Raw genomic sequence first — 16,533 nt, forward strand, 5'->3', positions numbered from 1 at the left:
GCAAAACACAGCACAGCACAACACAGCACAGCAAAGCACAGCACAGCAAAACACAGCACAGCACAACACAGCACAGCAAAACAACACAACACAGCACAGCAAAGCACAGGACAGCACAGCACAGCAAAACACAGCAAAGCACAGGACAGCACAGCAAAACACAGCAAAACACAGCACAGCAAAACACAGCACAGCACAGCAAAGCACAGCAAAGCACAGCACAACACAGCAAAGCACAGCACAACACAACACAGCACAGCAAAACACAACACAGCACAACACAACACAGCACAGCAAAACAACACAACACAGCACAGCAAAACACAACACAACACAGCACAGCAAAACAACACAACACAGCAAAGCACAGGACAGCACAGCACAGCAAAACACAGCAAAACACAGCAAAGCACAGCAAAGCACAGCAGCAAAACACAACACAGCAAAACACAACACAGCACAACACAGCACAGCACAGCAAAACACAGCATAGCAAAGCACAACACAACACAACACAGCACAACACAACACAGCAAAGCACAGGACAGCACAGCACAGCAAAACACAGCACAGCACAGCAAAACAGCACAACACAACACAGCACAGCACAGCAAAACACAGCAAAACACAGCACAGCACAGCAAAACACAGCACAGCACAGCAAAACACAGCACAGCAAAACACAGCACAGCACAACACAGCACAGCAAAACACAACACAGCACAGCAAAACACAGCAAAACACAGCAAAGCATAGCACAGCAAAGCACAGCAAAACACAGCACAGCAAAACACAGCACAGCACAACACAGCACAGTACAGCACAGCACAGCACAGCAAAACACAGCACAACACAGCAAAACACAGCAAAACACAGCAAAGCACAGCACAGCATAGCACAGCACAGCATAGCACAGCACAGCATAGCACAGCACAGCAAAACACAGCACAGCAAAACACAGCACAGCAAAGCACAGCAAAACACAGCACAGCAAAACACAGCACAGCAAAACACAGCACAGCAAAACACAGCACAGCAAAACACAGCACAGCAAAACACAGCACAGCAAAACACAGCACAGCAAAGCACAGCACAGCAAAACACAGCACAGCAAAACACAGCACAGCAAAACACAGCACAGCAAAACACAGCACAGCAAAACACAGCACAGCAAAACACAGCACAGCAAAACACAGCACAGCAAAACACAGCACAGCAAAACACAGCACAGCAAAACACAGCACAGCCAAGCACAGCACAGCCAAGCACAGCACAGCCAAGCACAGCACAACCAAGCACAGCACAACCAAGCACAGCACAACCAAGCACAGCACAACCAAGCACAGCACAACCAAGCACAGCATAACCAAGCATAGCGTAATAAAGCACAACAACACATAGCATAACAAAAAATAGCATAACACAACAAAACATAGCATAACAAAACATAGCATAGCATAACAAAACACAGCATAGCATAACAAAACACAGCATAGCATAACAAAACACAACATAGCATTGCATAACAAAACACAACATAGCATAACAAAACACAACATAGCATAGCATAACAAAACACAACATATCATAGGATAGCAAAACTAAACGGAGCATAGCATAACAAAACAAAGCATAGGATAGCAAAACAAAACATAGCCTAACAAAACATGGCATAACAAAACATGGCATAACAAAACATATAATAGCATAGCAAAACATAGCATATCAAACACAACAAAACATAGCATAGCAAAACAAAGCATAGCATAGCAAAACATAGCATAGCATAACAAAGCATAACAAAGCATAGCATAACAAAACAGTATAGCATAATAAAACATAGCATAATAAAACATAGCATAATAAAACATAGCATAACAAAACATAGCATAACAAAACATAGCATAACAAAACATAGCATAACAAAACATAGCATAGCATAACAAAACACAACATAGCATAGGATAGCAAAACTAAACAGAGCATAGCATAACAAAACATAGGATAGCAAAACAAAACATAGCCTAACAAAACATGGCATAACAAAACATAGCATAACAAAACATGGCATAACAAAACATAGCATAACAAAACATAGCATAACAAAACATAGCATAACAAAGCATAGCATAGCAAAACAAAGCATAGCATAGCAAAACACAACACAACATAGCATAGCATAACAAAGCATAGCATAACAAACACAACAAAGCATTGCATAGCATATCAAAACAAAGCATAGGATAGCAAAAAAACATAGCATAGCATAACAAAACAAAGCATAGAATAGCAAAACAATACATTGCATAGCATAACAAAACAAAACATATCATAGCCTAGCAAAACATAACATACCAAACACAACAAAACATAGCATAACATAACATAGAAAAACAAAGCATAACACACACAACCACACACAACCACACACACACAACCACGCACACATAACCACAACCACACACACAACCACGACCACACACAACCACACACACAACTATCTATCTATCGCCCTCACTCTATCTGTCTATCGATCTATCGCCCTCACTCTGTCTATCTATCGCCCTCACTCTATCTATCGGCCTCAGTCTATCTATCTAATCGCCCTCACTCTATCTGTCTATCTATCGCCTTCACTCTATCTTATCGCCCTCACTCTATCTATCGCCCTCACTCTATCTATCGCCCTCACTCTATCTATCGCCCTCACTCTATCTATCGCCCTCACTCTATCTATCGCCCTCACTCTATCTATCGCCCTCACTCTATCTATCGCCCTCACTCTATCTATCGCCCTCACTCTATCTATCGCCCTCACTCTATCTATCGCCCTCACTCTATCTATCTATCGCCCTCACTCTATCTATCTATCGCCCTCACTCTATCTATCTAATCGCCCTCACTCTATCTATCTAATCGCCCTCACTCTATCTATCTATCTATCTATCGCCCTCACGCTATCTATCTATCTATCTATCGCCCTCACGCTATCTATCTATCGCCCTCACTCTATCTATCTATCGCCCTCACTCTATCTATCTATCGCCCTCACTCTATCTATCTATCGCCCTCACTCTATCTATCTATCGCCCTCACTCTATCTATCTATCGCCCTCATTCTATCTATTTATTTAGATACTGATCGCCATCACTCTATCTATCTGTCTAGCTATCTATCGCCCTCACTCCTATCTATCTATCTATCTATCTATCTATCTCGCTCACTCAATCTCTCTATCGCCCTCTATCTATCGCCCTCCCTCTATCTATCTATCGCCCTCACTCTATCTATCGCATCACCACAGCATCACTCAGCACCACCACAGCATCACTAAGGGGCACAACAACACCACTATGCGCTACCACAGGATCACTGAACGCCACAGCATCACTAGTCGCCACCACATCTCTCAGCCCCACCACAGCATCAATCTGTGCAACCATTTACCAACAACTGGGTCAAATATGATCTCTCAATGTTTCAAGCTTTATTACAAATGTCACAAAAAGAGGTTAGTATTTCACTTCTGTTCTTGGATTTTTGTCACAATAAAATACACTGAACATATTCTTCACAAAAGTTATTTACAAAAGTTTAAGCTATTGCCATTATAAATTACAATAACTTTTATTTAAGTATTAATTATTCAAAGCCATTGTTATTTGTAATAATATAAAATACAACACATATTGCATTACAAATGCTATAGGTGTCACAAGTTATAACTATTGGCATTGTAAATGACAAAGCTATTATTTTTGCTATTTTCAAAACCAACACATATATAAAAAATGTGTCATTTACAATACCAATAGCTCAAACTTTCCTAATGCGAGACCTTATGCATTGCAAATGCTTGTTACTTATTGTTTTTAAAGAATGTTCAAGCCTTCATAGAAATAGCTACTTCATTTCTCAATTATTGTTTTTAAACCATAAGCAAGGTTTCAGAGAATAGAAGTAACTGAAAAGTTGGAGGGGTGTTACTGGTAAATATTTATTTTGAAAATGTTCAAACAGAATATATTGAGGGATATTGTGAAGAAAACATACTGCATCATTATATCACAATCGTTTTTTGTTGTTCTGCCTTCTGATAAGTATTATTACCACTATAGTTGTTTCTATTCATAATGTGTGCACTAGAAAAGGATTTTGATTTTAATAACGCTTGAATTTATAATCCTAATGTTCTTGAGTATGCCTGTTCATGATGCACAAGGGTTAGGTTCCACTATCCACCCATGTGAAGCTGTACAGTTGTTTAAAAAAAAGTATTTATTTTTGTTTTGAAGATTGAACATAACATCAAGCAAATTATGAATATACGATACAAATTAGATGTCAGTCCATAGCATTTTTGAAGGGCAAATATAGTAGCAACATTTCCTCTGAAGGTGAGCATAGAGGGTCACATTTATGTTATTCACAGTTATCAACAGTTGGGTCAAACATTACAGTATTCAAGGCTCTTCCCCCGATCTTTCAGGTATCGGTCCCCTTCCCTGCCCCCCCACCCCGCCACCCCCCTTCCCACCCCTACTTCCAAACCATAGTATTTTATCCAAGGAGCCCATATCTTCCGAGATTTCCGAGGGGAACCCCTAGCCATGTAACTCAAGTTGGACTTCCTGTATACTATTAAACTCTCTCACAATCTTCCCCCAGTAGGTTTGAATCCTGTTGCACTCCCAGAGGGTGTGTATGAATGTTCCGCACTCAGTGCGGCATCTGAGACCATCTGGGGTTGCAGCTTTCCTTATTTTATGTAACCTTGCTCTATCAAAGTAAGAGCGATGTAAAATTTTGTATTGAATGAGACGCAGCCTTATTTTAATTGCCACTTCGCGTGGGTGCATGAGAGCGGCCTCCTAGTCAATGTCGTCCATTAAGCCAGTGGTTCGACGTCGTACAGTTCTGATCGTTGCCTGAAACACACCTCATTTAAGTAATGATCAGTGGGTTTCAGGGTGGATGCAGTCCACTGGTTTCTCTGTTTATTGTTAGTACATTGACTATGTCCTTAGTGCCAGAGTGTCTAGGAAGCCCAATTCTGGGTGTTGTTCTGGAAGGAAGTCCAGAAAACGTATGAAGGCTTGATCCTTCAGTTAATAGTCTAGGCAGGATCTTTGGGCTTCATCCTGTGCACATACCACACATTCAAGCAACATCCCCAGGAAGACCAATATAGCTTGGTTGGAATTATCCTCCTTGAAGAACGTGAATACGTTTATTGAGCAAGACCGCTTCAGAGCAACTTTGCAAGTGTTAGTCCTCTCCCCCTCTCACCCTTGGATGGAACATGCTCAGTAGTCTTCATGATATGAACCACGGCTGCAAAGGCATCCTATGCACATTGGCACCACTAATGGCTAGGGCGCTCGACCTCGAACCTGGGGATCTGGGTTCGAGTCTCGGTAACGACGCCAAAACCTCCTGTGATTCTGGGCAAATCCCTTAATCTCCCCGTGCCTAAAATGAAAGTGTGTCCTCATGTAACGTAACTGGAAAATATGTAAAGCGCTCTGATACCTGATTCGGTTCGGGTCTAGTTCGCGCTATATAAAACTCTGCACAAAACAAAAAAAACACATTGTACTGCCGTCAAAATATTTACACTGCCTCCCCCTTCAACCCGATCATCTTAAAGACTAGCGGCATTACCTAAAAAACTCCCAACAAGACCCCAGCTTACCTGGCAAGCAAACTAGCCATTCCCTGAGGTACAGTGCCTGACCTGGGGCCTGGCTATTGCCAGACCATAGACCAAATATTGTAAGAAGGAAACCTGTATTGGAAAAGCCAATGGGTCTTATTCTTGGGACCTATTCGCTTTTCCACTGCATTTTGGTGATCTTCAGTTTCTGCTTTTTCCCTTTGTTGTGTACCATAGTTGAACACAATAAAAAACAAAAATTCCCACTTCTGACAGTTGCGTTATTCCACTAGCACGTGTATTGGTTGGATCTGTAAATAAAGACATGCAGATATTTTTTTTCATAAAATTCCAAATAAAAAACAAAAAAGATCATGTGAGTTGGGAGGGTAATGGAGCAGCAAATGTGTGGAGCAGGTGTAGGTGAGGGGGAAAGCATTGCGCAAGTCAGACGGCAACAATGGTGGGTGGGGGGGAAGTAGCAAGAAAAACACAACACTGGCAGCAATTAAAAAAACAAAACACAGAGCCCGGGGGTCCAGGAGATAAAGTCACAAGCAAGTAAATGAATGCAACATCAACCTGGGTAGCGGGGTAGAAGCACAGAGGTGCGAGCACAACGGAGTGTGAGGGGTTTGGGGGGGAGAAGCACATGAGGGAGAGAACCACAGAAACTCAGAGTATGGGGGTGGGCATTTGAGGGGAGCACATGGGTGGGAGAAGGAGAGTGCTGGAAAAACCATGCACGCTCATGGAGTGCTGGAAAAACCATGCACGCTCATGGAGTGCTTAATCAAAATGGGGGGAAAAGTTCCCTAAAAATGAAAAGAGAGATAGTAAAGAGGCTATGTTCGAGGGGAGGGACCAATACAAGATTGGCAAACTGGGGCAAGGAAAGCCATCTAATAAGGAAGCAAGCAAATGAGTAAGCAGTGGGCCGGATGAAATCCTCTATACGTTCTTGGTAGTCCCACAATAGGACTTTTGCAACCAGAGAGCTTGCTCTGTCTGGTAGACTCACCCTAAAAAACTGAAAGCAAGCCTTCTCCAGTTATGGTCCCAGGATCTGGAACAGCATCCTGTTGGCATCAAATTAGCTCCAACTCCCCAACACTTCATAAAAAAAGGCACACCTCTTCAAGGAACATTACCACTGACCCGACAGTCTATCCTTTACCCTTCCCCACTGTAAGAAAGTGCCCTCTTTTTGCATGGTTGACCCCACTTATTGCTAAACTGCTGATGTGCTTTGACTGAGTGTGCCCTAGGTTCCTGCCAAACAGGTACCCAGGGCCTATGTTCTTTCCCTAAACTGCATTGAAAAATAAAACCCAATTGGTACTCTTTGGCCACAGGTCAGTCCCTGGTAAATGGTACCACAGTACCAACGGCACTGTGGCCAGGGAAGGCTTCGAAGGGCTGCAGCACATATTGTGCCACCCTTAGAGGCCCTGTACGTTTCCACACACACTGCCTTTGCAGGCTGCGCCCTGTACCTTTCCACACACACACTGCCTTTGCAGGCTGCGTGTTTTGTTGCAGAATAAAGTGAAGCATTGACATTGCACACATCCCTGTGTGCCATACCTACAACCCACTGCCGTGGCATAGGTCTGCCACCCCTCTAGCTAGGTGCCCTATACCAGTGGTGAGGATACAGGTGCATGAGTCCTGTACCCCTCCAGTGTCTGTCAATTCTTAGACATTGTAAGTGCAGTACTGCCATTAAGCGTATATGGTGCTAGTAGTTTGTCATTATGAACTCCACAGTACCATAATGGCTTTACTGAAAACTGGGAAGTTTGGTATCAAACTTTTCAGTCCATTAAACCCACACTGATGTCAGTGTGGGATTTAATGAAAAATGCCCACAGAGGGCATCTTAGAGATTCCCCCCAAAAAACAACCTAATGCATGTCCAGGCTGAGTAGCTGCTCACCAGCTGCCACCACCATACATGTTTCTGGACCCCTGGGCGAGAACCTGCTGCTGGCGGGGGTCTGAAACAATTCACATCCTGGGACGAGGTGCCAAACCTCCTACCCCAGGATGGACAGGGTCCACGAAGGGGAAGCTTCAATGGCTTGCCGCCTTTGTGAGCTTCCCCAGGCCTTTTGCTGCTTCCAGCAACTGGCCCATGCCGGTTCTGACCCCCACTTTGTGCGGGGAAAATCAAGTGAGGAAGGGAGGTGTGCCCACCTTTGCCAACCCCACCCCGCAGGTGGGGTAGGCGAGGTGAAGCACAACTCTCAGTCCCCACCAACTTGCAGATGGGAGGGCCCAGCCAACGAGGGTACAGAAAAAGGAGGACCCAGGAAGGCATCGGGACGCTACGCTCTGCTGGAATTCAAATCAAGTAATTTGCGGTTAGCTGTACGGCATCCTACACCGGTGAAGCGACGCTTGCACTTTCACCTTGCTGCTCTCCCTAACGGCCCACATTCAGGAGCCACTGATTAGAACCATCGGGAGACTCTCAACTAAACCTAACGATTTAGTGCCCTACCAACACAACCAACCCCCCCCCCCCAACCCACGTGTCCTGATGAAGACCCTGCTGTAAGGGTCAACTTGTTCCTACTTATATATGGGGTAGAAACGTCGACAACTGGATCCCTCACCAGCTTTCTGCCCTAGCTGCAAATAAATTGGCTCTCCTACCTGGAAGCATGATTGTGATTTAATACAGTGTCATTAATGCGCTTTTTCTGTGCCTGGCGCTAACCTTAGCCAGTCTGAGTATTTTGCAAATGAGTATTTGTGACTTGTACTGTATATATTTTACTTGTGCACTACTGTTTATCACGTCTACCCTCACCTTGCCTTCCCCCCCCCCCCCCCCCCTCCTCCTGTCTTGGGCACTATGAAATGTTGATCTGTACATTTATGCTACGTTCGCTAATTTCACATGCAGTACTTTGTGATTAAATAACAAATGTACTTCCTACTTTAGTTTATTGTTTCTATTTTTTTCAACTCCATATTATACTATTTGCTTCTATCCTGGGACCTTCTTTTTCTGTACCTATAGTTACCCGGGTCCCAGTGACTTTTCGGGTTACACCCATTCACGATAACGTAGCCAACCAGGGTAGGCATGTGCCCCGCTCCCACTGGATGGTGGCATAATAAGGGGTGTACCCACCCCAAGCAAGGGACCCATTGGTCCCAACCTTTACCTACCTGTAACTCCCGTAAATCTAGTATTTAAGGGCCACCCCAAACCGTGCCTTCTCAGACCAGAACCGACAAAGAAGAAGAAGGTCTGAAGAGCCGTGTTGAAGCTGAGAAGAGAAGAACGCCCACTGACTTGGCCCAGCCTACCGGCCTGTCCCCACCTCGAACCTGCAGAAGCGAAATCCCTGTGTGTCCTGCAGCCAACAACCTCAAGAACCCCGAGGACCTGCCCTTCCTTCCACAGGATAGACTTTGTCTCTCGTGAGCACCGGATTTGCTCACCCACAGACTCTGGCCCCGGCCAAATCTGCAAGTCTGCACCACTCTGCATCCAACGCCTACGGCCTGAGTTCGAGTGGCCCCAAACCACGAGGCGGTCTCCCCGGCAATCCTGACCGGAGATCTGGTGACCTCTGACCTGCCTTGACTCTCCCAGCGAAGCCTGCAGCCTCTTTCTGGAGGATCCCTCCGACCGCGACCGGAGCTTGTAAGAAAACCCGACGCCCAAAGATACCCCCTGCACACAAAGTCCCACGCCTTCGGTGTCCCAACATCCCCAGGCATCCCAAGTTACCTCTCTAACTGGTGGTCACCTCCAGAAGGTCTTCGTCCCTGAGCCTGAAGTCTTTTTTGAAACCGGAGAATCCCCATTGAAATCAACAGGGCACCCAACACCAAATCAGCACCCTGCACCCATCCTGCGCTGCTGGTGTACTGTCGGTGCTAAAACGGATCCCCCTTTGGCCTGAGCTAAACCCCAGGAGCTTTGCTACCACACCTTGTGGCCTGCTCGTGAGCAGCTACCAACCGGAGGTCCCCTATTGGAGAACATTTGGCCTCAGCACTCTGCACCCGGCCGCCCTAGTGCCACTGAGGGTGCTTTGAGAGTGCATCCTTGACCCTGAGGGAACTCTTGTTCTAACCCAGAAATTCAATCACAAAGACAGAGTACTTAACTGTTAAACAATAACTTAATTTCTCTCCATAGGAATACATCGACTGTTTTCCCTTGAAAAAACTTTTAAGCGTGGAGTGGATTTGTATGAAAACCTGAAAAACTACAACTGTGCAAAACTGATTTTACTTACCGTTTTTCTCGGAAATGCCCCAGTATGATATCTAGGCATGTCACACTGAGTAGAAAAAGTAACTTAAAAAGTCATCTGAAAAGTAATTTCGACTTTTTAACTTACCTGTATTTCAATCAATTGCATTTGAACCTGCATTCAATTGTAAAACATTGCATAAGATTTTGCAAAGCATTTATTTCACATACCTGTGCCAGGCTTGGCTTGATTCTAGAGCTAAAATAACTTGATAATTTTTTAGACAAACAAAATTGGTCCGAGTTCTGTCTTTTGAGTGTATGACATCATTTGCTGATTGAGTATGTACAACAAATGCTTAACACTACCCTCTGATAACACCTTACTGCTCGCCTACACTACCACAAATAGAGAGTAAGGTGCTATCTACTTTGACCTCTGCCACCCTTTGGGGTTCCACTGGACTATGTGCACACTATACCTCATTTTGGTATAGTATATACAGAGCCAGATTCTTACACCCACTGATTGTTTCTTCTTTGGGGGGGGGGCTGTGTCTCCTGTTCAATGTTCTGCTGCTCTCAAGCTATGTTCTTGTTTACAGGCCAACCTATACATGGATCTGATGTTTATCTTGACTACAAATATTCACGTGCCTCATCCTCAAAATGTAGGACTACCTCTATTTTGTTGTGGACCCCAAATTGTACAGAACTGCATTGTACTTTCTAGAACCATCAAGCAATATAATATGTTTGTTGACTCTATTCATTTACATTTCAATGTTTATTAGATATCTTTAGCTTTCTTTCATCTTGACCTATTGTTTCACAGTTTTTATCAGCAAATATCCTTTCTGCTCATACTAAAAGAGCATTGTGGATGGGGCTGAAAAAATGAAAAGCCTCGTTGTCTAGCTGCACGAAAGAGAACTATTACAGCAGCGTTATTATGCATATATAGTTGCAGTATGGTAAATATGTATTCGTGTATAATCAATAAACTAATAGTATGTAGTTCCTATAGTGTTTTAGAGAAAGGGGGATCCTACGGTATCGCCCTATTGTAAGGCAGGCCGAAGGAATCTGATAATTCAGAAGCAAAAGCCCTCACCCACCCAATTGGGTGGCATACTTTATCATCGGGCAGCTTCTCATTGGGCCGGTGATGCTCAACAGGCCCCACAAGAGGAATCTTTGGTGGAAATCTTTTAAATGTGTCAGCCATGATGAGTCTGAAGTGGGGATGCTGAGAATGTAGATTGGATGACATGAGTAAGAGTTACCAAAATATTTATTAAAACTGTGTCTTTTGTCATAGTTAAAAACAGATTAGAGCGATAAAGGAAATAATGAATCTTCAAGTCTTAAAGTGTGTGTTATAAGAAGAAGGTCATTATGTTTATTGCAAATTAACAGGCCCGAGGCAATTCGTCAGAACCGTAGTGTACCTAATCTACATATGGATGGGTCCGTATTTATGAGTGGGTGCCCAACCTACAAATCACCCAGTTAGTGTGGTGAGACCAATACCATGTGTAACTTAAACAAATCCAAACTTATTGGAGAGTAAATCTTTCCCCTTAGGTTTTACAGAGGAACCACGCTAAGTGCGGCATACAATCTTCCAGCACGGCTAGTACCCTCCAACCCTTCTTTTGTTATTTATAATTCAACATATGAAAAGATCACAACTTTTCCCATTGATTACCTTATCAGATTTGGCAGAATCTATAGTAGAGTTCCTCTTTCCGGGCCTTAGCCACTAGGTACAGTCAGGGGCTAGGGGGAGACAGGGATTTGCCTGAAGTTTTTCTATATGAGTCAGACCTCTAGGGAGGTTAAAAGCAGGGCGTGTAGGGTTGGCCTTAAACACAGGAAAATAGTGGAAGGCGCAGGTGAGTTCCACCGCTCTTGCAGGCTTTAAAATGGGATGTTGTTTGACCCAGTTGCGAGCACTAATTAAAACAGCCTCAAGGAACTGCTCTAAGTATATTTCTGTTACTTCTTCTACACTAGAGGTGTGTGGTAATAGCCATCTATTACCTAGGTTTCGGATCCTATAGTAGAGAGCCCTTGGATTTTCCCCTGTGACCCATCTTTCTTTTCTGAAGTTGGCCTGGTAATATTCTGGGTCACACTCCAATCTCTCTAATATCGCTTGTTTAATGTCTTCATAGGAAGTAGTGCCTGCCGAGTTGACCGCCTGAAAGGCGGCCTGCATCTCCACAATAAGGGAGCTATATATTGGCCCCATCTCTCCGGAGGCCAGGCGGCTGTGGTGGCTACCCGCTCAAAATATATAAAAAATATAGTCAAGGTTGTCCCCTTCTTGGTATATTTAGAACACTGTTCCTGGGACATTTGGTCTGACTCTTGAGCTGACGATAGCGTTGGTTAGTCTCAGGATAGCTGCATCCTGCACTTGCTGGTTATTAGTAATAAGCTTGGATTGTCCTTCTAGGGCTTCTCGGTCTCTTTGAGCAGTCTGCTTGTTGCTCCATCACTACCTGTAAATGTCTCTCCCTCCACTAACTGGGTTATTATCCCCTCGATAGGCACGGGCTGTGTCATGATGTGACACAATAGTACTTGTCCCCCTTCTGACACCACTGTAGTAGTATTAGAAGTCACTATAAGCCCTGTGTTGTTTTGAATTGTGTATATGTTTATTAGACACAAGAAGAACAAAAGAGTAAAGGACGGGAGTACATTTAAATCAGTCTCTCGAGACTTCAGTTGTTGGTGACCAGTCTCCTTTCCATCAGGAATCGTCATGTCTTTCAGGGCTCCCAATTTAAACACACACAAAAAGTAAAAATCTAAAATAAGGAATTCGAATGGGTTACTCTTTCTAGGGGGTTCACCAGAGTACCACCTTCACCAGACTGGGGTGTTTAAGTACAATAGGAAGTTATGGCTACTGTCTTTTGGTGATGGGATTCCCCTCCCACCAACATACACTCCCACATGCACCTCTCTCTGCCCCAAGTGCCTGCTGTTTCTTGCCTCCCCACCACACCTACCAAAAACCCAACGTGCTCCTAGGTACTTGCCTCTGACCACGACCCGCCTCCTGGGCCCTGGTATGGGCATCTGAGGCGTTTCTCTCGTCCCTCGAGTCACTTGGACCTTGATTGGCACAGCGCAACCATCCGTCTTCAGGCTCCCCTGCTCCGGCGTCTCTGGGGCACTCCGACGCTCCCATAGGTTGGTTGATGATGTTGTATACTCCTACCAATAAATCTTCCTCAGGAACTGCAGACTCCGTTTCTGGTTTCAAACAGCTCGCCTTTACGTCCTCCTGTACGGCTCGTCCTAGAGTCTCTCCTTGCCGCCTTTTTCTCTCCTTGTTTCCCTTCTCGCGCCTCTTGTATAGTCCTTCTCAGAAGCATGGAGACCCTGCCCTCCCTACCCCCTCCCCCCGGTTCAGGGAGAGCTCGAGCGATCTCCTCCGTTCTTGGGGCGTGGTCGAAGATGTTGGCCATGTTGGATTTCCGCGCTTCCTCACACAGGGGCATTGTGCTACTAACCTTGCATTTTTGTGGCCACGCACTCTGGGGATTCTCTGCTTGTACTTATACACACCAATATCAATAAATGTGGATTTTCAGTTCCGCGTATTAGCCAAAACAAACTTCTGGACCATCTTTCTGACACCATTGATTCCCTCCAGGCACCTTTACCCTATATAAAAAATGCAGTAGGCTTATGAGGCCAGTGCTTGAAATCCGTTCTTAGTTTTCAAAGCCTGTGTTTGGGACAGTGCTTTAAAAAAAGAACTTCGTTTGGAAATACATATAAATTAAACATGTAGTTGAAGTTACTATAGAAATCGAATCAATTTACCTACTGGGAGAAGGCTGGCGAGAAGCTGCATTGACACAGGTGGGAACAGTAGGTGTGGCCATTGCAATAGGGCACCAATCTGTGTTTCTAATTACGATATCTATTTCTGGTTAAATAATAGAGATGGTGATTTTAGATGATAGGCTGAGGTTATGATAATCTTATTTGACCCTTCCACTATGTCACTTCTTTCAAGTGTGGTTAAAAAGAAAACAAAAGGTCTGCTTGGATTGTGTCGGAACCCCTTCCAGGGGCCACGGCACCCAGGGGCTTCTTGGCCCAACTTTGTGGTTGAGTCCTCTTACTCCCGATGTCCTGGGTCCTGACCTACCATGGATCCTGAGTAACTGTGCCAAGTATCCCTCATGCACTTGACTCTCAGCGGTAGCTGTGTACGAGTTGTCAAAGGCCCCTGGGAATGAGGGGGGGGGTTGTAGATAAAGGTGAGTGAGCACGACTCGCAACTCAAAGTGCACACAGTACTGTTAATAAAACACGACCAGTCACAAAGTTGCTTTTATAAGAAAAGAAGTATTCTAACTCTACATATTCAAAGGAATAACAATATTTGAAAACAATAATATGCCTCTTAAGGGCCAGGCTCTAGTGTTTGTTAGGCAAATCTCTGTCACACCGTCTTCTGTGTAACGTGGTTAGGGTTATTCCCCATTCACTGGTTACCACATCCAGAGAATGATCACTAGTAGGCTGTACTCGAGGTCCCCTTTGATTCGGTTAAGTGTCTATTGTGCAGCAGCACCGAGTCCCCTGGGGCCCCCACAGGCCCAGTTCAAGTCTTACCCACTCCTGCAGTGCGAAGCGTTTAGCGGTGCTAAGAGTGCCCTATTTGAAGGCGTAAACATGCCCTGATCCTGTTTGGAGATGTCATACTGCTCGCAATACAGGCAGCAGCACCTAGCAGGTGCAGACTCCCCCACGAGTAGTGCTGCTGGCTTTTCCCAGAGACCAGAGATGCTCCCAACCTGTGAGAAATGAGGTAAGTCAATCTTCCCCACACAGGTGGGGAAGATATGATCCTCCAGCTCCCGACCGGAGCTCAGCGAGGGGCAACGTCTTCTGTGGCAACCTTCACTGTGTGCAAGCGGTCAGTCAGGGCAAGTTTTCGTGTCAGGCTTGACCCGCCGGTAACAGCTGCAATCTACTCCCATGCGACAACCCGAGCTTCTTGCAGTGTTGGTACCTGAAGCCCATTCTAGCATACAGGGATGCAGCAGGACTTTCCCTTCTAGGCGCAGACTCCTTATGTGCAATCACCCACACCACAGTGCACCCCCTTTCCCCCTGGCATCTGGGGTTGCAGCTAAGGCAGACACGAGTCTCAGCATGCTGGCAACAGTAACTTCAACTGTGGCCCCCTCTGGTATACAGGGTTACCGCAACAAGGTGGTAAGGGTTTAGTGCTGAATAAATTACTGTCCCCACCGGCCATCTTCTGGCATACGTGGTTGCCGGGTCACTCCTGCAACTGGCTTTGACCTGACCAGTGCACAGCCGCATCCTCAGGCCTTGCTCAAGGAGTCCTCTCACGAGGGCTCCACATTAGACCTCACTCCCTCCAACGCTGCCCTCTGCCTCACAGGTCATACTGTACTTGGCAAACAGGCAGGCGCTGGTGTTCAAGGCTAAAGAGCCGGTGGCCTTGGTTTCCTTGGGTGATGTCCCCTCCCTCAACAGGGAGACTGGCAGGTCTTGGACCCCAGTTCTGGTCACAGGCAGAAGTCTTGCAGAGCTTCCCTTTTTCACACAGGCCGTCTGGTTTCTTGGCAGATGGCAAATTTTGATGTATCAGCCTCTACTTCTTATGGTCCATTTACAGAACCCAAATATGATTTATGGTCTCAGTCTTTGAAGTTTTATGTTGGGGGTTCTGTTTCTTTTGGAGGTTACTCTTCTCTTTTCTTTCTCTTCTTTTTTCCTGAAAGGCTGTCTGTCAAAGCAGGAAAGACTTGAAAGTTGACTGTCCCTCAATACAGGCCACGGAAGGGACTCAAGTTCACTCCTGGATGTGAGCCACAATGATAAGTGCATCAAAAGAGTAATCCTTGGGCTCCCAGCCCCACTCTTATGATTCCCTTACCACCCCATCTCCTTTCTGAGATGTGTCCAGGCCCCTTCCTTGTGACGTGTCATTGAATCAAAACAACCTTTTGAAGTGTAAAGGGGAAGTCCCTTTCTCCCTTCCTCCAATGTGTGTTCCAGCTAGCCTGCAGGAATGCAGCCAATGAGTCTTGGGGGGAGGGGGGTCCTCTACTCCTCATGTCTTAACAAGGCAGGCATGGGCTTCCAAAAATGGACCTCCGAGTCCTTCACGTACTGTACCATTGGCACACTTGCACTCCTTGTGCTTTCACAGCCCACATACTCTCCAGTACTGTTACCTCTGTGCATTCTGCAACTATAGACACACACAAATCCAATCTGTGTGCACTGTTCAGTACTGTAGCCTCTTTGTATTGTACCAGGGTATGCCGTTTGCAAGCACACACCCTCACCATGTGCACGCTGCACAACTCGTCACCCTTCATGTATTGTACTTGTTGCAAGCACATATATATCCAGCACATGCATTTCATTGCGTACGCACTGCACAGCACTACATCTTTCATGTAATATATTCCTTTCTGGCATACATACACTAAGCACATGCACTAATCCTACATATAATACACAGTACTTCTCTACCTCAGCACTACACCCTTCCCAGGCACACATACATCCAGTGCATTTTCACTAATCCCATGTATGCAGAACTCTACATCTGCCAGATGTAGGCTAAATTTGAGT

The 16,533-nt window shown here is 45.2% G+C and overlaps 1 protein-coding gene across 1 annotated transcript in view; it reads left to right on the forward strand.

Annotated features, from left to right (window-relative positions):
• EXOSC1 (exosome component 1) overlaps nucleotides 1-16,533 on the forward strand; it is a 148,713-nt gene that overhangs the window by 62,794 nt on the left and 69,386 nt on the right. The gene's annotated exons all lie outside the window — the stretch shown is intronic.

The sequence above is a fragment of the Lissotriton helveticus genome, chromosome 5_1 (genome assembly GCF_964261635.1).
Source record: "Lissotriton helveticus chromosome 5_1, aLisHel1.1, whole genome shotgun sequence".
In the NCBI taxonomy this organism is placed as follows: domain Eukaryota; kingdom Metazoa; phylum Chordata; class Amphibia; order Caudata; family Salamandridae; genus Lissotriton; species Lissotriton helveticus.